Raw genomic sequence first — 25536 nt, forward strand, 5'->3', positions numbered from 1 at the left:
ATACATCTCGGTAGAAGGTCACTGCTAGTCACGAGGAACAGATATCTCAGCTAAGGATTTTAGTGCTTTTCTCAGTATGGGAAGATGCAAGAATCTGGGTTCATAAAAAATTCTTCCTGAAATGTATCTATCTAAGGGCCTGTCTTGACTATTTTTCCAAAGCACAGAGCACCTCATCCTGTTCTTTGTCTTGAATTCCATTCAGGGTGTCCTGTAGGTCAGCGACGGCAGTGGCTAATGAGTTGAGCCTTGTAGAAGTGGGGGGCGGGTAATTTTGTTTTACACCAGGCCCCCTCCTTTGGTGACTTCCCCCACCCCTTGGCAGCTCAGTGACCTTGTTCCTTCTCCCACTCATACTCTGCACCCAGGAACAAATCCACTCTCAGTGTGAATGTGGACAGAGGAGAGATGACCATTATTAGGGCTCACAGAGAGTTCTCCCACTTCATGGGAAGGGGCTTGTGGTGACAAAGAGACAAGCTTTGGGGTATATTGGTCTCAAGTCACTCAACCATTTGGGATCAGTGTTCTTGTCTATAAAATAGGACGATATGTATTGATAATTCTTGAAGCTAATTGAGGGATTCATGGGGATTTATTCCACTACTCCTTCCACTTTGTGTATGTTTGAAATTTTCCATAATAAAAAAGTATTTAAAAAATGGGATGATAAATCCCACCTTTGGAAGAGGAAGTAGGATAATACCACATGCAGAGAGTTCAGTGCTGGGCAAGCCTATAGCAAATGCTCAGTGAGTACCAGCTGTTACTGTTATCATTAAAATAAAAACCATCCAGTCCAAGCCCCTGTAACTGTATGGGGAGAGAAACTGAGGCCCAGAGAACACAAGAGATGGGTTCCAGGTTCCAAAGTTGTGAACGGGGGCGGCCAGAAGGAAGACCCAGGTCCTCAAGGCCTGCATCCCTCACCCTGATACGTCTCAGCCCTGCTGGGGATTTCTGGGTGTCCTCAGAGAAGCCAGCAAACCTCCGGCTTCAAAGGGTAATTTTCAAAGAGAGGAAACACTCCCTGTCTCTGATATTAAACACAGAACCAGGTCAGTGCCCTAAAGGGGCCCCTGGATTGGGAAGAGGCTTTTGGGGAGGGAGCTCAGACACCCATTGAGCACCTACTACATGCCAGGCATGGTGCCAGGCACTTAAGTCAGACAAGGCTGTGCTCAGATCCCAGCTCTGCTGCTGATTTGCTATGGCCTTGAGCAATTCCTTTACCACTCTGAGCCTCAGTTTTCTCATCTGTGATATGGGAAAATAAGAGCCACTCTCTGGGAGGGTGAGAGGAATAAATGTAATAATTTACATGGGGCACCTGGCACACAGAGGGAGCTCACACACTCTAGCTCTCTTCCCCTCAGCACTGACTAGACTGGTGACCTGGTTGACCCCTGCCCCCCTGGCTCCACCCCCTCCTCTGCTGGAAACAGCCTCAGAGCTTTGCACTCCTCCCCTGCACAGCAGCCCAGGGTCCAAAACACCACGTTTTCTCTGTCGGCTCCTTACAGACCAACAAAGGCTCATCCTGAGGGCCAGGCTGGGGGCACAGTGGGTGCGGAGGCAGGAAGGGGGAGGGGGGTTGCTCTTTGAGAAACAGTCAGAGGAGGGGCCAGTAAGCATGACGGGGAACAAAGAAAATCTACCCTTCACTGATTCAAGACCGGATGATGGTGGTGAGGATGATGATGGTGATGGTAGTGGTGATGGTGGTTGTGGTGAGGGTGATGGTGATGCGGGTAGTGGTGGTGGTGCTGCTGAGGTGATGATGGTGATGGTGGTGAGGATGATGGCGGTGGTGAGGTGCTGATGGTGATGGTAGTGGTGATGGTGGTGATGGTAGTGGTGATGGTTGTGGTGAGGATGATGGTGAGGATGGTGGTGGTGGTGGTGCTGAGGTGATGATGGTGATTCTTACAGTGCAGATAATAGTGAGGATGTGACTGTATCAGGCAGTTATATGGCACCACTATGTTCCAGGCAGTGTTTTAAGTATTTTACATATATTAATGCATTTACTCTTTCCAACAACTCTAAAAAGTTGATATCAATATTATCCCCATTTTGTAGGTGAGAAAACTGAGGCATAGAGAGGTTAAGTAACTTGCCCAAGGTCATGTAGTTGGTAAGTGACAGTATTGGGATTCAAACCAATCTGGCTCCAGAGCCTACATTTTTAACCACAGTGCTATGATAATAATGACAGTAAAACTATGGCCACAAATAAAAAGAGGAGCCAAGCATTATTAAATGTTGAGGACGTGCCAGGAGCTGTTCCAAGCACTTTATATTATCTCATTTAATTTTCACTATATTCCTTTGAAGAAGGTAATAATTCCCCTCATTTTACTGATGGGAAACTGAGACTCAGAGTAATTGGTCCAATGGCTGTGTGATGAAGCTGGGACTTGAACTTGGCTCTGTCAGACTCCAGAGCCTGTTCTCTTCACAGCTTTAGATGGTACAGGATGCAGCCTGGAGTCTGGAGACTCAGGGTCAGGCTTGGCTCAGTTCCTCACTCACTGTGTGACCTTCGGCAAGCTACTCACCCTCTCTGGTCCCTTCTAGTCCTCAGAGTGCATTCCACCCCATCCAATGTGGCAGCTGCTGCCCTCCTCCGACAGCACCTGCCACCTGTGCCCCGCAGCCTGTCTCGGCACTGCCTCCAGGAAGCCTCCACGGCTCCTTCATAACCACCAGCGGCTCCTCCATCCAGCGTACACCCGTGGGCCTTAGGCCACGCCCGGGCAGCCTTTGAGTCCTGACTCCTCCTCTATTTGTTGTGCCCCTCAAGCACATTTTACTAATGAGGGAATCGAGGATCAGAGAGGCTGAGCGACTTGCCCAAGGTCACACAGGAAGTGGAAGAGGCAGGACTTGAGCTCTGATTCTCTGGCCCTGAGTCCAGTGCGTTTTCCACCGCATCTGGACAAGGTGACTCAGGAGCCCCCTGGGATTTGCAACATGTTCCTTCCCCAAGGATCAGCCGAGAGCTGCCTGCTGCCGAAAACTGATTTCTGCTGCCTCAGAACTTGAGGCCCTCAGGTCCCCGTGTTAATATTAGCAGCAAATATGAGGTGGAAGGAGCGAGCAAGTCAGACAGAGAGAGAGAAATTAAATGGCTCATTGAGAAACAGAGACAGAAATATCGAGCAGCCTTTATGAAACACAGACACCAGGTTCACAAACACATAAACACACACACATAAACACACACACATTCACATGGAAGGAAGGAGAGAAACACACACACAAGGTGAGAGATGGGATGTGTGGAAATGAGATAATAAAGAGACAGAGGAGGGAGAGAAAGAGGAAAAAACAGACTCAGACAAGGAAGGAAAAACAAAGAATAAGAAGTAGCCACAAGAAGATCAAGATAGAAACATACAGAAACGGGTTGAAAGGTACAAAAGCCCACAACATATTTACAAAGACACAGTTACAGACACCCTCACATGAAGAGAGAATGTGAAACTCAGAAAGAAACAGAGGCTGGGCGCGAGAGAGACTTAGAGATGCACAGCCAGGCAGAGATGGACAGTCAGACAGACAGTCATATGGAGAGACAGAGGCGAGTTACAATAGACACAGGCAGAGGGAAAGAGGACCGGGTCAGGGAGATAGAAAAGGCCATAGTGAGTGAGAAAGAAGAGAGAATGAGAAGAGGATAATAGAGAGAGAGAGTGATGGGGAGGTCATGAGAGAAGCTGGAGGGGAGGGAGCTGGAAGGAGGCAGGAGCCAGCAGCGCCCAGAGCATCAGCTGCTCAGAGCTCACGCCTCTCCTCCACTGCCTGCAGCCCTCTTTCTTCCACCACCTCCTGACTCAGCTCACAGGAGCCTGAACTGTCAGCGGAGTGGAGACAGTCACCCTCCCAGATCCAGCCCTCCCAGACACGCTTGGCCTCCATCCAGGTGTTCTGGGCGCATCTGCATTGAGCAAGGCTTTCTCCTCCAGTCCTCACCCTTTTTTCTTTTTTTTTTGACTGCACCACACGGCATGTGAAATCCTAATTCCCTGACCAGGGATCAAACCAGTGCCCCTGCAATGGAAGCTCAGAGTCTTAACCACTGCACCGCCAAGGAAGTCCCTCCTGTCTTCACCTTGAACCAGACTCCCTGATAGAAGGACAGAGACCTGCCCAGCATTTGCACCCCAAGCCCTGGCCTCAGAGCTGCTTGGTTCTACTGCTGGTTTCTGAGTCACAAGGACTAGGGGTGGGTACAACCCGCATCCCCTCAGCAAACCTCTGTGGGCACGCACCATGGGCAAGACACAGCCCCTGCCCCAGGGACCCCCAAGTGGGAGGCAGGCAGCCCCCCTCACTGCTGCATGACGATGGTGTCACCTGACCTCTCAAAGCCTCAACCTCCACCTCTGTGAAATGGGGATAATGGGACTTCCCTCTCAGGTTGATGAAAAAGTCAGAAGTGGACGCTGATGAAGCGCCTGACACAAAATCTGGCACAGAGCAGGTGCTCACTAAGCACTAACTTTCTCTCATTAAGAAAGTCTGAAAAATACAGCAATAAAGGCAGAAAGTGAAACATGGCCAATAAGAGTGAGGGGGTCCTGGGAAGGGAGAGGTACGTCATTCTAACTGGGTCAGGAGAGGCGCTGGTGACATTTGAACCAGACCTTGGAGTATTTAAAAGTGAGAGACAGGGGCTTCCCTGGTGGCGCAGTGGTTGAGAGTCTGCCTGCCGATGCAGGGGACACGGGTTCATGCCCCGGTCCGGGAGGATCCCACATGCCACGGAGCGGCTGGGCCCGTGAGCCATGGCCACTGAGCCTGCACGTCTGGAGCCTGTGCTCCGCAACGGGAGAGGCCACAAGAGTGAGAGGTCCGCGTACTGCAAAAAAATAAAAAAGTGAGAGACAGAGATGGGGGGATGGTGAGCATTCACCTCCTCAGGAGGGTAGATGCTGATAAAATTCACTCTCCTGGCCACTTGGATAAGTTTGGACCTACATAGGTCGGGTAGGAGCAGAGAGCTGGATGGCTCTGCATGAGTAAGAGAGAAGAGCTTGGAGTTCCCAAAGGCCATCAATTAAGCGGGTGGGAAAAGGAGCAGTGAAAGGAGGGGAATGCCACCATTGTCACAAGTCAGGTCACAGAGTATGAAATTGTCAGGGACTTGAGCCAATATTCCTAGAGCTGAAGAAGACAAAGGGACCCCAAGAAGCTAGCTTAGACGTTATGACTATATATAAATGCATATTTTCCTAGAGAAAAGATCCATAGTTTCTATCAGGTTCTCAAAGGGGTCTGTGTTAGTCAGGACAGGCCAGAATTATGCTTAGTAACAAACAGCCCCAAAGCTCCCTGACTAGGAGTTTATCTCTTTGTCTGTCATGAACTACACTGTGGGGCAGGTGACTCTCCAGGGTCCCACATGGGTTGACTCAGCAATCCAGGCTGCTCTGAGCTTATACCTCAACTGTTTCAACATGCTGCCTCCATGATCTCCAACAAAGAAGAACGAGCTGGCCCACCTCCCAGGGGCCTCTTCCTGCTGCAGCCCACATGACACACATCACTTCCCCTCACTATTCCTTAGTCACAACTAGTCACATGGTGCACCTCACTGCAAGGGAAGCTGGGAAGACTTCCATGTGCCCAGGAAGGGGAGGAGAGCTGGGTATTGATGAGCACCAGTTATGTCAGGGACCCACCCCCCAAAAGGAGCATTAGCGCTAGAGGAGTGAGTCCCAAACTCTGATTTATAGACCACCTGACTCAGACAGTATCCTGAAAGCTTTGGGGAAATGCAGATCCCAGGCTATGATCTTAGAGAGTTCTGTGCTAAGGTCCAGGAATCTGTATTTTTAACAAGTTCACAGGCGAATGTACAGAAACAGTTTGGCAACCCCTGGAGTGGAAGGTCCTTTGATCACAGCTAGGGGTCGCCTCAGAGGTCATCCCAGGTTAGCATCTTAAACTGCCCCCAACTGGCTTGCTCTCCACTCTCTGTATCTTCATGCTGCTGGGGTGAAATTACAAAGCCCTCTGTCAAGGTTGATGCCTGCCATCACCCAGAATTCCAGAACCCAGGCCTGTGCTTCTCGTGCCAACGCTAAGATCGGGCCCATTTTGCTGATGTGATACCCCTTCCCCAGTAGATATTGTTCTCTGGTATTTTCCAGGACAAGTGGGCCTTTAAGACACAGGGTGCTCAAAAGTGCTCAAACACCTGCATTATGGTCAGTTCTCTCTTGGCCTCTGTTGTTTGATTCCTCCCAGAGAACAAGATTGGAAAGACAGTGCTAATTTAATTTGTCAGAATGAATAAAGATAAGATAGTAACCGAGGGTGATAAAGTGCTGGGAGCACATAATTCACATCCACAAAAGCTGGGCTCCTCCCATCACGACAGCCTTCCCCACACCGGAGCTGATTAAGCTGGAATGATGACAGTTAATTATCTTCCTCTGCGGCTGAGGAAGGCCGGCTTCCCCCAGCCAGGCCATGGGCGTGAGGGGGTTTATAAACGGGCAAATGAGATCAAGGGGAGGAAGGAAGGAGCAGAGGCTTGTGGACCCCTCTGGGGTCAGCATTATTGTGGGCGAGGAGGGCACTTGGAGAAGGTGTTCATTAGTTAGCGGTTCACCAATCAGCCCCCCGGGCTTGGAGTCCGGTGCTCCTGGAAGCTGTTTCCGGGGCTACCTGAAAGCAGGTTCATCACTGAGCCTAACGACCTGCTGGATCCAGAACATGGGCAGCGACACCCGTTGTGTTCACAGAGGGCATCACTTGTGCTCACGGGACATTCACCTCCCTGTGCACAAGGAGGCTTTTCATCGGTGCACACAGGGATGTTGCCCATCAGCGAAGGAACACGTATTTTCCTGGTACACGTTGAGGTGTGCATTGGTGTCAGGGCATGTGGGGATTCCAGGGGGCTGGTTCAGCACTGCCCACATGGTGTGATGTAGAAGCGCCCATATTCAGACAGCCCTGGGGAGAATTCCCTGCCCAACTGCTAACCAGTTGCGTGACCTTGGCAAAGATTTTTCTCTAAGCCTCAGTGTCTTCATCTGAGGAATGGGGACAGTCGTAGCACTCACTTTATAGAGTTCCAGGGAGGACCAAGAGATGGTGCCTGGAAAAAACCTGGCTCGGCCCCCAGCCCACAGGAAGGACTCCATGATCACGAGTTACCATCAGTATCATTACCGTGAGGATCACATGGCTCCTTTCCGGGTGAACATGGGGCACATGTTTATCTGTGAACATGGGGGGAGGGGGCCTGATGCGCTGATTCATGGACCTCGTGGGCAGAGACATTTATGGCCACAGGGAGAGACCTTTCTTTCACCTCCAAGGTGCCATGCCACCCTTCCTCTGTGGCTCAGACAGTGAGGACTCGGTGCCCAGCCGGAAGGGAGGGAAAGCAGGTGGAAAGCCATCCCTGCAAAGTGCGAGACCTACTTTGCTGGAACTGGAAACGATTTGCGGCAACACAAAAGGGGGCATTAGAGAGAGAGGCAGGAGCTGCAAAGAAAGGGAAGAACTGATTGTGGGAGAGCAATTGAACTGCAACCACAGCCTGGAATGAAGGGTCCGCATGCAGGTGCCCTGCCCCTGATGGGGGGAGGGGAGGAGCAAACCCCACACAATTGCAGAGATTCCGTGGCCAAGCTTTAGTCTCCTTTTGTGTGGAGCCTAAAATGAAGACAGCTGATCTTGGGCCCTGGGATGGGGAGACCCTTGGACCTGGGTCAGATAAGGCTGGAATTATGGGGGCGGTGAGGGAAAGGGCAGAGTCACAGTCAAAGATGAAAGGGATTTGGAGCTAAGAAGGCTGTACCAGGCACGGGTTCAAGGAGTGACCCTGGCTGTGAGGGGGTTCAGGGAGCAGGACCAGGTGGGACTGAGCGGAGCCGGGAGGCTCAGAGGGAAAGGCTCAGATAAGACTGTGAACAGGGGGAGAGCAGGAGGCGGTGCCAGGTGTGTGGGGAGCCCAAGGGCTGAGCGAAACAGCAGCCTGGCTCTTAGACCCGCACCCGAGCCCCAGCTCACGACGACTGGGCTCTGCGACCCCTTGGGAGATTGGGCGGCCTGGACTGAGGAAATGTAACAAACCCCACTCTGGTGGGGTGTCAACCAAGAAGACGCAGAAGGCTACAAATAAGAAAAAGCTTATCTGTGGGTCTTAGGAGCCGCAGTTCGGGAGACACACATTCAGGTAAAACCCGAAGTGTTCCCGGGGAAGAGAAAGAGTCAGGGGCTTACAGAGGCAATGCCACGAGGTTAAGTTGTCTGGAAAGAATTATGATCGACCCTGACACAAGAAAGGAAATGCTTGTCCTCAAGGGATCAGCCGTCATGAGTTATTTTAGGGTAAGTGTCCGATAAGTATCCTGAGTTTCTGGAACCTTGGGCGGATGTTCTGGGTGCCTTTGATAAGACAATAAGTGGTCAAAAGGTCAGATTCCATCCGAACTGGGACGTCCATAAGTCTCACTCCCTCCATGGCCTCCTGGCTCTATTTAGAGAGCTCTCTTAGCAATGCCAGTTCCATTTTGATTTTCCTTTCACAGAGAGTTGGGGATAGAAAAGCTTGTGGACATAACCCAACTCCATAACTAGACAGAAGGGGTTCCCAGGTCTAGGGGTGGGGAGTGATTGTTCAAAGTGTCTGCAGCCGTTTGGATCTTTTCAGCAAATAGTCACGGCCTTCTGCCCTACTGGTGCAGATCTTGGCCCTGTGACCTGTTTGGGCCGAGAGAGTGTCAGTGGATGTGACAGGTGGCAATTCTGAGCCAAGTCCTTAAGGAGCATCCCGTGTTTCTACTCAGCCTCTTGTGCCTGTACCATTTTCCATGAGCAGAGCACGCCGTCAGGAGCCACTGATCCACAGGGGTTCATCCCAGGGCCCAGCAGGAAGGGCACGTGACAATCACAGGACTGGAGATACACGACACAGTAGCCGATATTCTATTCATGAATCACTCGGTTTACTGCACACAATTAGCACGCAACATGGGTGAATCAAAGTAGGGATAAAAGGGGTAACAAACCACTTCCAGGAGAAGTCCTGGATGAAGGTATTTCGGCACGAGCAGCGATCTCCAGTCCAGCAATGGGTCTCGCAACAAGTGGGAGTGGGAAGCCTCCTTCTGCTCCGACAGGGCCTCTGGCAGCATCTCTCAGCAGCGTGGAGTCAGGTCCTCCCGCGAAGGGCCTTCCAGTCACTCAGCTTAGTGGTCTCTTTTTAAGGAGGGATGGTCACCCCAGGAGAGGTCTTGATTCTATCAGCTTCTCCTTCTGTTTGAGTGATGTACGTGATCCCTCAAACGTCTTATCTAAAGCAATACTCCTAGCTCATCACTCGAAGACACTCGCAGTCCCACAGGGAGCATTTAAGGCATCCAATATGGAGTTCACGTTGGCCACTGTGACTCCATTTTGAACTACTTATCGTACCTTAAGTCCTATAAGTTTCACACAAGATGAGTAGGAGTCAAAACAACAGAGGACGAGAGGCTCATGGAGCAAGCCAAAACCCAGCCCAAGGTCTGCAGCCAAGTGCATCCAACTCAGAACCCAGGACAGGCTGCCCAGCCAGGCCACAGACCCATGAGCAAGAAGAGCAAGCGCCCAGTGCTGGAATCTACGCCCTTCAGGGGGTGTTTCACACAGCATTATGATGACAATCTGTGTGATACTGTGATTTATAATGATAAATACCTATTTGGTCTTCATCCCCATTCCTGGCACAGAGCTCCTAAAACCTTTGGAATTTTGTAAGTGATGAGAGTAATAAGGGTGTCTTTATTATGCTAATGAGGCAACTTTTGGACCCCACCTAAAGATGGGGGCTGGTTGCCAGGAGAACCAGCCATGTAATTAGAGGGTTAGAGTCCCATCCAGCCTCCCTGGAGGGGAGAAGGGCTGGAAACTGAATCAATCATCAGTGGTCAATGATTTAATCAATCATGCCTACATAATGAGGCCTCCATAAAAACCCGAAAGGACAGGGTTCAGAGAGTTTCCAGGTTGGTGAACACGGGGAGGTGCAGGAAGGGTGGTGCGCCTGGAGAGGGCATGGAAGCTCTGTGCCCCTTCCTACCTACCTTGTCCTATGCACCTCATCCATCTGGCTGTTCCTGAGTTCTATCCTTTTACAATAAACGAGTAATCTAGTGAGTAAACTGGTTTCTGAGTTCTGTGAACCGCTTTAGGAAATTAATCAAACCCAAGGAGGATGCTGTGGAAACCTCTGATTTATAGCCAGTAGGTCAGAAGCACAGGAGACAGCCTAGACTTTCCACTGAAGTCTGAAGTGTGTGCGGGGTGGCCGGCAAAGGGGACCCAGCCTCGTGGGACTGAGCCTTTACTCTGTAGGATCTGAGACTATCTCTAGGTAGATAGTGTCAGAACCGAGTTGAATTGTAGGACACTGAGCTAGTGCTGGGAAATTGCTTGATGTGGGAAAAACTACACCCACGTAGGAATCGGGAGCAGAAGTACAGGCTGACAGAGCGCCACACAGCAAGTCAGGGACTGAGCTGGCCCAAATCCCACAGAGAATAAAGGACTCTTTCTCTGCCACCTCTGTACCCACTAGGTCATCACGCCTCTGACATGCTAGCTAAGGTCTCACTCTTAAGAGGCTGTGTTTGGACGCTCCCCCGGGTATGCCGTTTCCCGGGAGACCCCTGTGAAAGGCTCAGGCTGCCTGGAAGGAATGTGCCAGTCCCCCTCCCTCTCCCCACAGCAAGGTCCCTCTCAGACCAGGCAGCAACACTGCGGTGACCAGGCGGCTGTGAGGCAGAGCAAGCCCGGGAGGAGGGCTGGGCAGCAGCAGAGGAGGTGGTACCCAGGGCTGGGGGGGGGGGTCACAGGAGGGAGGATGTGCAGGGCGCCGGGTGGGCGCTGCACCCGGGGGACCACGCTCCCGCCAGGATGAGCTCTTGGGTGCAGAGCAGACTGCAGACAGGAACGGCCCTGCTCCACACGCGCTTCTCTGTGACCCTGGGCCACTGGCCTCGCTGCTCTGAGCAGGGCAATGGGGATAATAACAGCCCCCAGGACTGCGGCTCGGAGTAATAGACCCTGAAATATGCAACAGGCCCAGCCCAGAGCCTGGCAGGTGGACGGTCCCTGCCAGAGCGGGCTCCCTCCCCACCCAAACCTGTCCAGGACGCCCCAGCCAGGGACATGGCTCCTGGGACTTGTGTCCTGCTCCCCTGCCTCTTGGCTGTGAGACCCTGGGCAAGCCCCGCCCCTTCCCTGAGTCTCAGTTTCCTCATCTGCAAAATGGAGATAATGATAGCATCTCCCTGCAAGTCGAGCTGAGGACTCAGTGAGACAATCCTCGTAAAGTGCTGGCACAGGGTCTGCACAGAAGGCACCCTCCATCAAAGGCAGCCAGCGTCACCCCGAACTGCGGGCTCCGCAGGGGCCTCTTATGAAGCCCTGGACCCACAGGAGGGTTGTTCCCAAAGTTATCATTCACTCCCGGTGTCCCTTCCAGAATCCCACGTGGGAGGTTTGTGGCTGTCCCTCTCCTGCCCCTGACACCTCCTCTCTCCGTCCCCATCCAGCTTTGACAAAGTGGGTCTGGCTCTATGTGGAGAAGGATTCCCGGTTCACGTGAAAATTTCACGGAAAACAACAATATCTTCTACCCGACCGATGACAAGAGCAAAAACATACCAGCATCCTTGCATTTTGCCTTTATGAACAAACAAGCTTTCCCCACGTGTGAGGGACTTGGTAAAAACTATTCAGGGACACATGGCTCCTCCTTTCAAGCCACAGTATGTTAAAAGCAGTTTCCTCTCCACTACATGTTACCTTTTCTCCTTTTTCTTTTCTTTTATATGCAGGTAACCCTTGTGCATTACTATGGACTTAATTAACTCCTGCCCAAAATTCGTGTGTTGATGCCCTGACCCCCAGTGTGCTGGTATTAGGAGATGGGGCCTTTGGGAGGTGATTAGGGTCAGATGAGGTCATGAAGGCGGGGCGCCCAGGATGGGATTACTGTCCCTTTAAGAAGAGACCTCAGATTGCTTGGTCACACTCTCTCTTTCCCCACATCCTGTGAGGACACAGCAAGAAGGCAGGTTTCTACAAGTGCCGTCACCAGAACCCAACCATGCTGGCACCCCCATCTCAGACCTCCAGCCTCCAGAACTGTGAGAAATAAATTACTGTTGTTTAAGCCCCCTTTTGTTATAGCAGGGGAGCTAAGACGGTCATTCTTTTTTTTTTTTTTTTTTTTGCGGTACACAGGCCTCTCTCTGTTGTGAACTCTCCCGTTGCAGAGCACAGGCTCCGGATGCACAGGCTCAGCGGCCATGGCTCACGGGCCCAGCCGCTCCATGGCATGTGGGATCTTCCCGCACCGGGGCACGAACCCGTGTCCCCTGCATCGGCAGGCGGACTCTCAACCACTGCGCCACCAGGGAAGCCCCAAGACGTTCATTCTTATGAATGATCTGTTAAGGGAGATGAATCTAGGAAATTCATATACTGTTGGAAAGATATAGCTCTTTAAAAAAGCATTCATTTATGGTGTAAAATACAGCTGAGTGAGAGTGTGTAAACCCAGGCAAGGTCGATGGGCCATTACAGTGCAGGTTGAATAGCTTTGCTGTAGAGCTGTCTGTAATTACCTGTTCCTAACTGGTGCTCAGGGCTTCTGTTCCTGTTCATGACCTGCAGGGAAATGGTAGAGATCTGGCGGGGTCTGTCACCACCTTAAGGCCCCAGCTGCACCCTCAAACCTGTACAGCTCCATAGAGCCCAGGTCCTTTCTCTGGTTGACTCCATCCTTGGGGCTCCAGGCCCAAATGGTCCTGTCTCTGGACCTCTGTCCGTGGCCTTGGCATGGAGTCTGTGAGTTTCCCTCTCCCTAATGACTTGGTCCAGCCTCTTGGTTCCTTCCCACTGTAGAACCAGGCAGACAGTCTGGCAGGTGGAGCAGGGCTTGATTTCATACCATCCTCAGACCGGGGGCAAGACAGGCCCCTACCCTGAACCCCAGACATTAAAGGACCCTGCTCTGTCCCTCCTCTAGCCGTGCCTCTTCTCACAGGATGACACACATGTGTAGCCAAAAGGATGTGCCCGTTGGAGACTAGTCCCTGATTTAGACAACAGTTTGGATACCTAGGACCCCAGAAATCCCCATCCAAGTGGCCTGAAGCCCACTTCCTGACCCAGGTGGGCCTCTTCCCTGGGCCTGTGCTGCTGAAGGTGGACACACTGGGCTGGGGGTTGAGCACCCAGGCCTGAAGGGCGCCAAGGGGCAGCTGTTTGTGGGGGTCGTGAAAGGAGTTTGAACACGTGCACTGGGGCATCCACACCCTGGTGCTGTGGGGCGGACCTGGGGAGAGGAAGAGAAGGGGATGGGCCCAAGGACACCAAAGCAGGTTCTCCCTGCACCTCCACATCTGGGCTGGAACCCCAAGAACTTCAAATCAAACCTGGTCTCCCAGGTTGTTACAAAGTTGTCTTTGTCAAGGTAGCAAATAGAATATATACTATTTCCACTTCACTGATTTGATTTATCATTTTAAATATTTAGGAACGAGGGCCTCCATGAGGTGTGGTCTCCGTCCCTCTAATATCAGGGGCAACCTGGAGCACCTACAGCGCACAAACAATATACTAGGCCCTGGGGTCAGCGGGGAAGAAGCCCACCTCCCGCAGGTAATGCCGGCCACCTCGCCCTTAAGTGTAGGAGTCTGATCTGACTGAGGGGCAGACGGAGTCCTCACCGGGTCGCATGCTTCCGCTGTGGGCCCTGCGTGCGGCTCCGCCATCCATGGGGATGGTTTTATCGCGCTGTGTGAGGGGTCACACTCTGCTTCAGGGAGCCTTCAGTGCTGTTCCAGAGAATAGCAGGGCCCTGTAACAGGAGGAGAGACTGAACAAGGTGGCAGAGGCCCCGTAGCTGGGCTTATGGCCCCATCCTCTTCCCGCTCTGTCTAATTATTCCTCACAACCAGCCCGCAAGGGGGTACGATCACCTTCCCATCTGCAGGTGAAGTCACCTGTCCCCAGTGGCGTGCTCAGCGTAAGCACCCCCATCCTCTGACTGTCAGACCAGGGCCCCTTCAGGGATCAGCTGAGTGTCAAGAGCAAGCGCCCAGAGCAGGATCAGGGGCTGGAGTGGGCAGAAGCTGGGAGCAGCTGAGAGAGGCCCCAGCCACTCCTGTTTCACCCCCAGGGCCTTTAGTGCCCAGCCCAGTCGTGGCACAGAGACAGCATGCCCTGAGACACGTGGCTGGTGAAGGGACGACAGCTGTGGGACCCGGGCGGGAAGGCTCCCCCAGACGCCCTCAGCCAGGTCTCTCCTGTTTCCCCAGCCTCCTTCTATATCTGGCTTCCCCACTCTGTTCCCTCTGCCCTCCAGCATTTAGGGCCTCCGCTCAGTCTCCCAGAATACACCAGCTTCCGCCCACCACAGGGCCTTTACAGGTGCCCTTCTCTCTGCCTAGATCACCCTCCTGGTCCCGGTGGCTCTTCCTCCCCTTCCCTGCGCAGGGCAGGTCAAGTCCATATTATCACGTCTCTTTCAGAGCATCAAAGCCCTCTGCTCAGGGCTTCCCTGGTGGCGCAGTGGTTGAGAGTCCGCCTGCCGATGCAGGGGACACGGGTTCGTGCCCCGGTCCGGGAGGATCCCACGTGCCGCGGAGCGGCTGGGCCCGTGAGCCGTGGCCGCTGAGCCTGCGCGTCTGGAGCCTGTGCTCCGCAGCGGGAGAGGCCACAGCAGTGAGAGGCCCACGTACCCACACACACACAAAAAAAAGCCCTCTGCTGTCTGCCAGTTGCCCCACGTGTGATGAATTAAAGATGTGGGCAGTGATCCATCCAGTGCAACTCTCCTCCGCTGGCTGCAAACTCCACGAGAGCAGCCCCTGCGTCCTGGTCACCTGTTTCTCCAGCATCATAGTTCATGCACAAGAAATACAGAATGGATGATTGAGGGAATGAGATCTGAGCTGAGCCTGTGACTGCAGTCTGGAACCTCCCCCAGCCCCACCCATCAACCTCTCCCATCCCCAGACCCAACCTGAGGTCCTCCTCTGGGTTCCCGTCCCAAGCTCATGCCTCTGGAGTCCTTATCATTCTAGGTGGTCTGTGTAGATGGTCTGTGTCTCTGCCTGCCTCCCCATCCAGACCGGAGACTGTGAAGGTGGGATTCCCTCTAGGGCCCCAGTGTCCACCCCAGGACAAGACCAGGGGTGGACAGTAAGCGTGTGTTGAATGAATAAAAGAGGGGCTTTTGAGAGAAGGGAGGCATCTGGCTCTACTCAGAGGCAATGACTCTGGCCCTTTGCTCTGCAGGCTGAGCTGTGGTGCCTATTCTCCCCAACACACACACACACACACACACACACACACACGTCTATGGCACAGATTTGGCTGCAGCCTTCAGAGGTCCTGGGGGAAGATACAGGAAACAAGGTGGCATCTGGGAGCTGAGGAGCTGGGAGCAGGGCTGTCAGGGTAAGAGCATCAGTGAACTGGGTCCTCCTCTCTCCTCTGAGAAGAAGCAGGCAGTGGCATACCTGAGACTGCTGTCTGGTGGTCTGGCTTCTATCGTGGCTGTGGAGTTGGTAGTATCTTAGAGGCACTGGTGGAGTGATGGCTTCTAACTCATCCCCACCTCCTTGAGGTCTGACATCTTAAAATTCATGGAACCACAGCACCTCGGGGAGGCAGGGACCCTCCTAGGCACTTACTGATAACCTGCTGTGGCAGGAACAGGGTTTATTATTGTGTGCATACTTTTTTGCAACCATTTACAGACACACACACACACACACACACACACACACACACACACACACACACACGAGAATTTTATCTTTCCCCACCCAGCTTCCCCCCTTCCCTGTCCTCTAAACGAGAATGTTATCTCTGCAAGATGGTTTCTGATGTGTGTGAGCCGCTTACAAAGCAGAGCCAGGAGAACTGACAACAGGGAGAGAACCAAAGGTGAGACCGAGACCGAGGGGATGGTTCTACATGATGCAAGCGGGGAAGCGGAGGAAAGGAGACAGAACAGCTCTGCAAGCTGCGGGCTGGAGAGATCTGCAAGCTTCAGCTTGTGAGAGGCTCTGCCATTCCTCGAAAGTGAGGCATGGGGCCTTGAGAAATTGTGGGAGCACAAACCACCTCCCCGGAGTCTTCTTCAGGAAATGGGAGTAAAGTAGGAATTCCTTTTTAAATGACTGTTGGTCACCAGACTGTTTCTTTGGGTACAACACCGAATTGAGACTGGGCCCCATGGAACTCCAGTTACGATCAGGTCACGGCGTCATGAAGGATGCAGATGTTTCTCAAGGGCAGAGGTGGGGCTCTGGGTGTCATCCCCGGGGCCCAGGACCTGGCCTGTGCGGGGCAGACACTTCATAAATAAGTGCTGAACCAAAGAAGAGTCTTTACTTGTAGGAGTTCATTTTATCGTCAGAGAGTTTGCAGAACAAAAGTAATGAACAAAGACTATCTTATTTTTTTTAAGGTTTTCACATTTTTTTAAAATTTTTATTGGAGTATAGTTGCTTTACAACGTTGTGTGAGTTTCTACTGTACAGCAAAGTGAATCAGCTATACGTATACATATATCCTCTCTTTTTTGGATTTCCTTCCCATATAGGTCACCACAGAGCACTGAGTAGAGGTCCCTGTTCTATACAGTAGGTTCTCAGCATTTATCTATTTTATACATAGTATCAGTAGTGTATATATGTCAGTCCCAATCTCCCAATTCATCCCACTCTGCCCTTACCCCCTTGGTATCCATACATTTGTTCTCTACGTCTGTGTCTCTATTTCTGCTTTGTAAGTAAGCATCTGTACCAATTTTTTCAGATTCCACACATATGGATTAATATACAATATTTGTTTTTCTCTTCCTGACTTACTTCACTCTGTATGACAGTCTCTAGGTCCATCCACGTCTCTACAAATGACCCAATTTCATTCCTTTTTGTGGCTGAGTAATATTCCATTGTATGTATACACCACATCTTCTTTATCCATTCCTCTGTTGCTGGACATTTAGGTTGTTTCCATGTCCTGGCTATTGTAAATAGTGCTGCAATGAACATTGGGGTTCATGGAGAGATATACCATGTTCTTGGATTGGAAGAATTAATATTGTGAAAATGACTATACTACCCAAAGCAATCTACAGATTCAATGCAATCCCTATCAAATTACCAATGGGGTTTTTCACAGAACTAGAACAAAAAAATTTACAATTTGTATGGAAACACAAAAGACTTAGAATAGCAAAAGAAATCTTGAGGGGGGAAAAAAAAACGGAGCTGGAGGAATCAGCCTCCCTGACTTCAGACTATACTACAAAGCTACAGTAATCAAGACAGTATGGCACTGGCACAAAAACAGAAATATAGATCAATGGAACAGGATAGAAAGCCCAGAGATAAACCCACCCACCTATGGTCACCTAGTCTATGACAAAGGAAACCAGAATATACAATGGAGCAAAGACAGCCTCTTCAATAAGTGGTGCTGGGGAAACTGGACAGCTACATGTAAAAGAATGAAATTAGAATGCTCCCCAACACCATACACAAAAATAAGCTCAAAATGGATTAAAGACCTAAATGTAAGGCCAGACACTATAAAACTCTTAGAGGAAAACATAGGCAGAACACTCTTTGACATAAATTGCAGGAAGATCTTTTTTGACCCACCTCCTAGAGTAATGAGAATAAAAACAAAAATAAACAAATGGGAACTAATGAAACTTAAACTTTCCTTGCACAACAAAGGAAACCATAAACAAGACAAAAAGACAACCCTTAGAATGGGAGAAAATATTTGCAAATGAAGCAACTGACAAAGGATTAATCTCCAGAATATACAAACAGCTCATGCAGCTCAATAACAAAAAAACAAACAACCCAATTAAGAAATGGGCAGAAGACCTAAATAGACATTTCTCCAAAGAAGACATACAGGTGGACAACAAACACATGAAAAAACGCTCAACATCACTAATTATTGGAGAAATACAAATCAAAACTACAATGAGATATCACCTCACACCGGTCAGATTGGCCATCATCAAAAAATCTACAAACAACAAATGCTGGAGAGCGTGTGGAGAAAAGGGAACCCTCTTGCACTGTTGGTGGGAATGTAAATTGATACAGCCACTATGGAGAACAGTATGGAACTAAAAATAGAATTACCTTATGACCCAGCAATCCCACTCCTGGACATTTATCCAGAGAAAACCATAACTCAAAAAGACTATCTTAAGGAGAGTGATCAAGTTAGCATTTATTGGGTGCCTCACCGAGAGTCAGGCAACAGTCTGGTCAGTGGGCGTCACCTCCCCCATCCCACAGAGGAGGAAATAGACTCAGAGAGGGGAAGAGACTCACCCAAGGTCACACATCTGGGCAGTGAGGAGCTGGGTGCAAACCCCACCTGCCTGGCTCCCCCTGCATGCTCTTTCCACTCACCCCCCTGAGCAGAGGAGAGGGAGGCAACGTGCAGCTATGGGGGACCTGGGCAGGAGTCGGGGCGGGGCAGGGGGAGGTCACGTGTGAGCTGGAGTTTGGAGGAGGCTAAGCATTCCGACGGACAGAGGGGATAGGACACTGGTGTGGGCGAGGGAGTGATGTTCCAGGTGAAAGAAGCAGCATTAGGAACAACCAGGAAGTGGGCAAGCCCAGAGCAACTTTGGAGCATAGAGAAAATGGGGGTTTGGTAGGATCAGTAAGGGGAGATAGAACAGGAAGGGCAGGGTGGTCCTTGGCCAGAAAGTGCCTCCGAGGTCACAGCTTTGACCAAATCTTCCAGCCCCCCGGAGTCAACTGCGTGAACTCAGTTTGGATGCGAATGCTTAGGCCTGTTTTCTTCAGCCCTTCTGACGGGTTATTTCCCTGCCCTATCACTAGCCATCTGCCAGCCCTCCCTTGGGGCCCTGACCTCTCCCATAGGCCCAGCTCTGCGCATCCAGGTTCAGCAGGCCCTGCAGACTCCCTCTGCCCGCGCTGAGCCCGTCACCCAGCCTCCTCAGGCTGCGCCCCATGGACGGCTCTGAGCCGAGTCACGGCTGGGGTCAGCGACGAGAGGGGCTATTTGAAGTACCCACCCCTCCTGCCTATTGTCCAGATTAAAGCCACATCTCCCTAAAGCACCAGCAGAACAAGTCACTCCCCTGCTACAGCCCACCAATGGCTTGCCATCCCGACGTCCATGGCCTTTAAAACCACACGTGCTCCCCCGCCTCCCAACATTGCCACTTCAACCCTGTTATTCTCACTGTGGGAGGAAATCAGTTTTCGGGCTGTGCAGCTGTTGGTTTAGCACTCACTCCTAAGCCACCCACCAGCCATCGGGCACGGGCCAAGGCTGAAACACTGCTTCCACCTGACCGCACCCCTAGGCTCCCCATCATCTACCGTCCCCCAGACACATCCCCAGTGTCCCTGTGTTTGTCTGTGGCCTGGGCTCTCTCCTAGGAGTCAGGCCTCGTGCTTTCCCTTAGAGCATCTGCCGGGCATAGCCGTCTCTCTCTCTCTGGGAACCCAGCCCAGGGCCCTCTGGGTCTCTGTCTGCCAACTGGGGAGAGTGTCACCATCAGCTCAGGGGCCATACTCAGCATCTCTGTGAGGGAGAGGGTTTCTGGCTGGCTGGTAGCCACCACCTGCCAGACGCCTGGGTCTCTACCATGAGCGTGGGGAGCCATGGGGGAAGCATTGCTGCTGCCAGAGAAGCCCTTCTGAAATGCAGATCCCCCGTGAAAGGAAGCACATAACACACTCAGCGTTCTCCGGCCTCCCTCCCAATCACCTGGATGCTGAGTCCTGGAGTCAGGACTTGTCACTGGGGTCAGGTGCTCATGTCACCGAAAGCACAGGCTCTGGATTCAGCCGGGCCTGAGCTCGAGTCCTGTCTCTACCTCTTGCGCCCTGGGTGACCTGGAACATGTCCCTTGATCGCTCTGCACCTCAGCCTCCCATCTGTTCTTGGGGCAAAAGATGCGAAGGAAAAGATGGGGTGAAAAATGGCCACCTTGGAGGGTGGAGGAGAGGATTGGATGAGATGAGTCTTTAAGTGCTTGGCCCCGTGCCTGTGTGTAGGAGATCTCGGCACGTAGCTGTCACTGCCATAGAAGCAGCAGGGCAGGGTGGTGACAGGCTCGGTGCCAGGAGTCAGCCTGGCTGGGTGTGAATCTGGGCTCTGCCCCTCCCCGGTGTGTGACTGGGAAAGCTTCTTAACTGTGCTGGGCATCAGTTTCTGCATCTGTAAGATGGGGAGGCTGGTGGTGCCTTCCTCGCAGGGTTGCTGTGAGGATTCAGTGAGTTCCTGTGGGTAAAGCCCTTGCTCACAGTGCCTCCATGTGAGCCCTTCCCACCGTGTTCACAGTGGCTGCTGCTGGGTCTGTCAGCTTCACCCCACCCAAGCTCACCAAAGGCAGGGCCAGTGTCTCCATGCGGGTGACCAGCTCATCCCGTTTTACCTGGGACTGTCCCAATTTCAGCACTGAAAGTTCTGCATCTCAGGAAGCCCTCAGGACCCAGCAAACCAGGACAGTTGGTCACCGTAGTCTCCACCTGTGCATCCTCTGACCCCCAGCTTTGTCCATCGATTTCAGCTCACCTTCACCTCCTCAGAGAGGCTGGGCCTGACCCAAGACATATGTCCCCCACCTGGTCCCTCTGTCACTTGTCACATTAATGTCTCCATTTTTTCCCCAACCTCCCCCCAAGCCTCCGGAGGGGAAGTTCTCTGGAACCAGGGGTCCTGTTCTCCCTCCTCCACAGGACCCCCAGCACCCGGTTAAGATCTGGCACGTAACTGGTACTCAATACGTAAGTAAATGTCATTCATTTATTAAGCACCTGCTGTATGCTAGGCCCTGTCCTAGGCACTGGGGACACTCCTCTGAGCAGGACAGATTCAACGCCCTGGGAAGGGGGCATGGGCAGTGGGCAGAGCAGGGCAGATAGTCCAGTGTGGGTGCATCAGGGGCCCTCCCAGAGGAAGTGGTGTCTCCACTGGGGTCAGGAGGACGAGCAGGGGTACGCGGGCCACAGGAGGGGAAGAGGCTCCTGGCAGAGCCACCGGCGGAGCAAAGGCTGGGGGGACAGAGGAGGTAAAAGGATCCAGCAGTCAGTGTCCCTGAAAATTCCAGAAACAGAGCCGCCCAAAGGCCGTGCACGGCCAGAGCCATTTCACCCAGGAGGGAGCCAGGCCTGGAGAGGTTAACGGGCCTGCCCGGGTCACCCGGGGTCAGTGATAGCATCGCTGGTCTGGGAGCCCACTGCCCCGGACCCTGGCCGGCCTCCTCGGCCCTGGGGCTTTCTCTGCATCCCGGTCCACCCAGCTGCTGTCACGCTGATCTTTTTTCCTCTTCTCCAGCAATTCCTCTTTCACCTTCCACCTTGGTGACTGAGACAATTTCTCAATATCCAGCCAAAGGGATAATACTTATTGGATTTGATTTCAGTGATAAAACACTTGCTGGCCCAGCCATTCGGGTGGGAGAGCTGGGAAGAGCGGGGCCGGCTGCAGACACACGCATCAGTCTTGCTGCTGTCCCAGCATGAGACCCCAGAGGTGCTGACTGGGGGCTTGGGGCCAGCGGCCCTGGGGTTGGACCCTCTACTTCCAAGCTACCTGGGGATGTCTCTTCACCCCTGGGAGCCTCAGCTTGTTTCCATGTAAAGTGGGGCACCACCAGGTACCCCGCAGGACTTGTCGTGAGGACTGGAGATGCTGAGAAGCCTGAGAATGGTGTGTGAATTGCCATCTTCCCAGAGCCCCCGGGGTTCCGAGGCCTGACAGGCAGGGGCACGGTGGCCGCAGCTGTCTTGGTCCCGCCCCCTTCACAGACAGGGCCCTCACCACCTCCCGAGCCAAACAGCACACCTCAGGGTGGTTCTGTGTGGAAAGAAACGGATCAACACACCCGTCCAAGTTCTCCAGGCCCCAGGACAGGCCCTGCCCATCCTCTGGGCCCCTGCCCTGCATGTCGGGCACTGGGCGGAGACCGAGCTTCGAAGTCCTGGCCCTGCATCCCCGTCCCACCCCCCAGAGCTGCTTCCCCCTCAGGTCTCACCCTCCTCATTGTACAGTGAGGTCATTGCCCCTGCATCTCGGGCTTGTTGGGGGACTCAGACATAAAGGATGCCCGCTGCGCTGCCCCATATTCTGCGATTGCCGTCATCCTTGTTAGCTTTTTCCCCACCTTCTCCTCTGCAGGTTCTCTCGGAGCCGGGAGCTCATCCTTAGGGAGCAGGTCCCTGTTCTTATTTTCCTCCCGTCTGGACTCTGAGTCCCCCTCAACAGGGTTTAATCCCCTTTTCCAGCCTGAGGTTCATTCTTGTCTGTTATTCAATCTAGAGCACTACCGTAGAGATCATCTGGTCCCATTCCATCATTGGCAGGTGGGGAAACAGAATCCTAGCAGGTCACTCAGAGACTCCGAGCTGAGATTAGAGCCAGGGAAACCCAGTTGAGCCCAGGGCTGTCCACCTCTCCAGACGACCCCCTTTGGATGCGCCCTCCTCTGAGACCCACCACTGGGGACTCCACACGCAGCCTCTCCCATTTCAGGAGAGGGCAGGTCCGCTCTGCAGCCTCCGGGTTTCTCCATCTGTGAATCCGTCACAATAATCCCTGCCTCTCAGAGGTGCTGGGAGGCGAGCCTTGCTTGGAATTGTCCCAGTCAAGGAACACTGCCTGGCTAGATACGGAAAATTCAGGAATGGGTTGAGGGGTCAGGCGTGGTGTCTTCGAGGGAGCTAATGAATAAATCACAAGTCATTCAGAGGTGTCTGAAGCTCATCCACCTTCACTGGACTGACCTTCCTCTCTCATGCTCTCCATCCCTCCAGCAGAGTGCAGGTGAGGAATAAATAACAGCAGCTTCCCCACCCCACCACCCGACACACACATCAGCTTCCGTGCAGACCTCACTCACCAGGCTGGCAGGGCCAGAAGCGGGAACCCCAGCCAGCCTCCCCTCTGGGACCGACCACAATCCTAATACCAACAGCTACTGTTTACTGCATCATCTTGTTTCTGTCTCACAAGAAGAAGTGAGTTAAGCACTGTAATTAGCCTCAATTTACAGAATTGTAAGAGGGCCAGACCGTGGCACAGAGGAGCAAAGACAGACTCTGAGTCAAACTGGCATGAGTTTGAATTCCAGCTCTAGCCCTTGACCATTGTGAGGCCTTGAGCAAGTTATTTTAGCCTCAGTTTCCCCATCTCTAAGACGGGGAGTAACAATCTCACCGGACTCTTTTGAGGATCCCATGAACAAGTGGGTCAGGGTCTGGCGTGTAGTAATTATTCAGCACATGGTGGCCTTGTTTATTCATATTATCGTTGTTGCATTACTCCTGTGTTCTTTCTTTCCCCTGTGCCATCCTGGCTGCCTGTGCTGGGAGAACTGGGAAGCTGAAACCAACCAGAAAAAGAGCATGAACTTCAAGTGGCTACAGAGAGTTAAGACTTCCCTGCTGGGGGTCAACACACACAAACACACACACACGCACGCGCGCGCGTGCATGCGCACATGCACACCTGCGCTTTTCCTCCAGCAAGAAAAGGTAGGGTGAGGACTCCTTCCTGGTGGCAGCTCCTGGGCACTCTGCAGTTCCGATGGTTGCAGGCTCCTGGTGTGTTGCCCTGTCTGGGCGGGGTCCCTATTTGCTGGCACTAAGCAGAAGATAGATGAAGCCTGGGCAGGCAGGAGGCTTGAGTGAGGCTCTTCCTCTTGAGATCCTGATTCCATTCCTGCTTTAAGAATCTATTCTCGACCTGCAGAGTTGTCTCGGCACCCAGCACAGAGCCTGGCACAAAGGGGACATTCAGAAAATATTTATTAAATAAGTGAACAAATTCTAAGATTCTATAGTCCTAGGTACCTGAGACCCTGCTTCTAACACTCTGTTGTTCTGTGGTTCAAGAATCTTAAACTGCCAGTACTTCTAACCAAGGATCCCAGGCTCAAATGCCAAGAAGAGGCAGGCAGAGAATGTGTGTGAGTGAAACGGGCCAGATATGAGTGCCAACACACACACTGTGTGAGGGGCAGCCTGGGAGGGTCTGGGGAGCCCAGTCCCATCATAGCTAGGACCAGTATGAACCCAGTGTGGCCAGATCTTCCGATTTTTCAGGGCAAGGCAGACAGCTGGATTTTTTTTGCCTTTTCTCTTTCTACCTTTTTGTTGCTGTTGTTGTTGAATAGTCTCATTTTTTTTAACTGCCATGTTTTTAAAGATAATAATAGGAGAAACTGTGTGTGGGGTTTATGGGAAGTCTCTGGACCATCTTTGCAACTTTTCTGCAAATCTGAATCTGTTCTAAAAGAAAAAATTTATTAAAGAGAACAAAAACACCACGAGGGCCAAAAGAAATAGAACTGTGAGCTGAATCAGCCCCCCGGGCAACTGTTTGCAAACTCTGTGCTCGATAGCAGTGAAACTAGGCACTAAGCTTGACGTCAAGGCCCAGGGTCTGAACAGCTTACACACTTCCACCTCCTGGTCAGGCCAGGGAGGCAAAGCCCACACCTAGAGACGGAGGCTGGAGAAGTGGGGGGAGAGGCAGAGAAGAGCAGGTGAGGGGCAGCGTGGGGCTGGAGCGGGGGATTCTGGGTAGATACATTAAGTTGAGAGGCCTGGAGGATGTGGAGAAAAGGGGACCCTTCTGTACTGTTACTGGAAATGTCAACTAGTACAGCCATTATAGAAAACAGTATGGAGCTTCCTCAGAAAGTTGAAAATAGAGCTACCGTATGATCCAGCAATCCTACTTCTGGGCATGGATCCCGGTCCAAATCCGGACTCTGCTCCCTACTCGCTGAGTGGCCTCAGGAGAGTCACTTCCCCTCTTCAGGCCTCAATTTCCTGATCTGTAATGTGGAGATAATGATTGCTTGGCCTCAGCTCATGACCCCAGAAGCTACCTGGTCCACCACGTCAGGGCAGAAGGCACAGTTCCTCAGGCCCAGTGCAGCAGGGCTCCCACAGGCAGGCCTGGCCGGTGCCGCAGCCTGGCACGGCCGAGCCTCTGCGTCCAGCCCTGCTGACAGTTGGCCACTCTCACTGGTGACACGGCCCATCGTTCCTGGCATCTCAGCTCTGAGGCTTCTCTCCTTCTCTGTTCTGGGCCTTGCTTCCCTTTCAGAGTCAGGTTCTGCTCCTTGATTACAGCTTGTTTTAGGCAGAAACTTTTGTTGCAAGGGGCAGAGCACGAAGAGTTAAAGCAACAGGTATAGGACTTGTTGGCCCACAGAACTGGAACATACAGTGTGTGGAACTGGTTTCACAGGGTCGGCTGGAGGCAAAAGCTTTACCTGCTTCCTCCCTTCTCTTCGCTCTGCTTCCCTCTGTGTCGACATCCTTCTCAGACAGGCCTTCTCCCCACTGAGGGGAAAATGACCACCAGCGATTCCAGGCTTAGATGGTCCTTACAGCTTGTGACCCCAGAGGAAGAGGGCCCATCTCCCTCCCAGAGTCCATATCAGAGGATCCTGTTAATAAGAGAGAAGGG

This window comes from Grampus griseus (genome assembly GCF_964374135.1).
Source record: "Grampus griseus genome assembly, chromosome: 1".
NCBI lineage: Eukaryota > Metazoa > Chordata > Mammalia > Artiodactyla > Delphinidae > Grampus > Grampus griseus.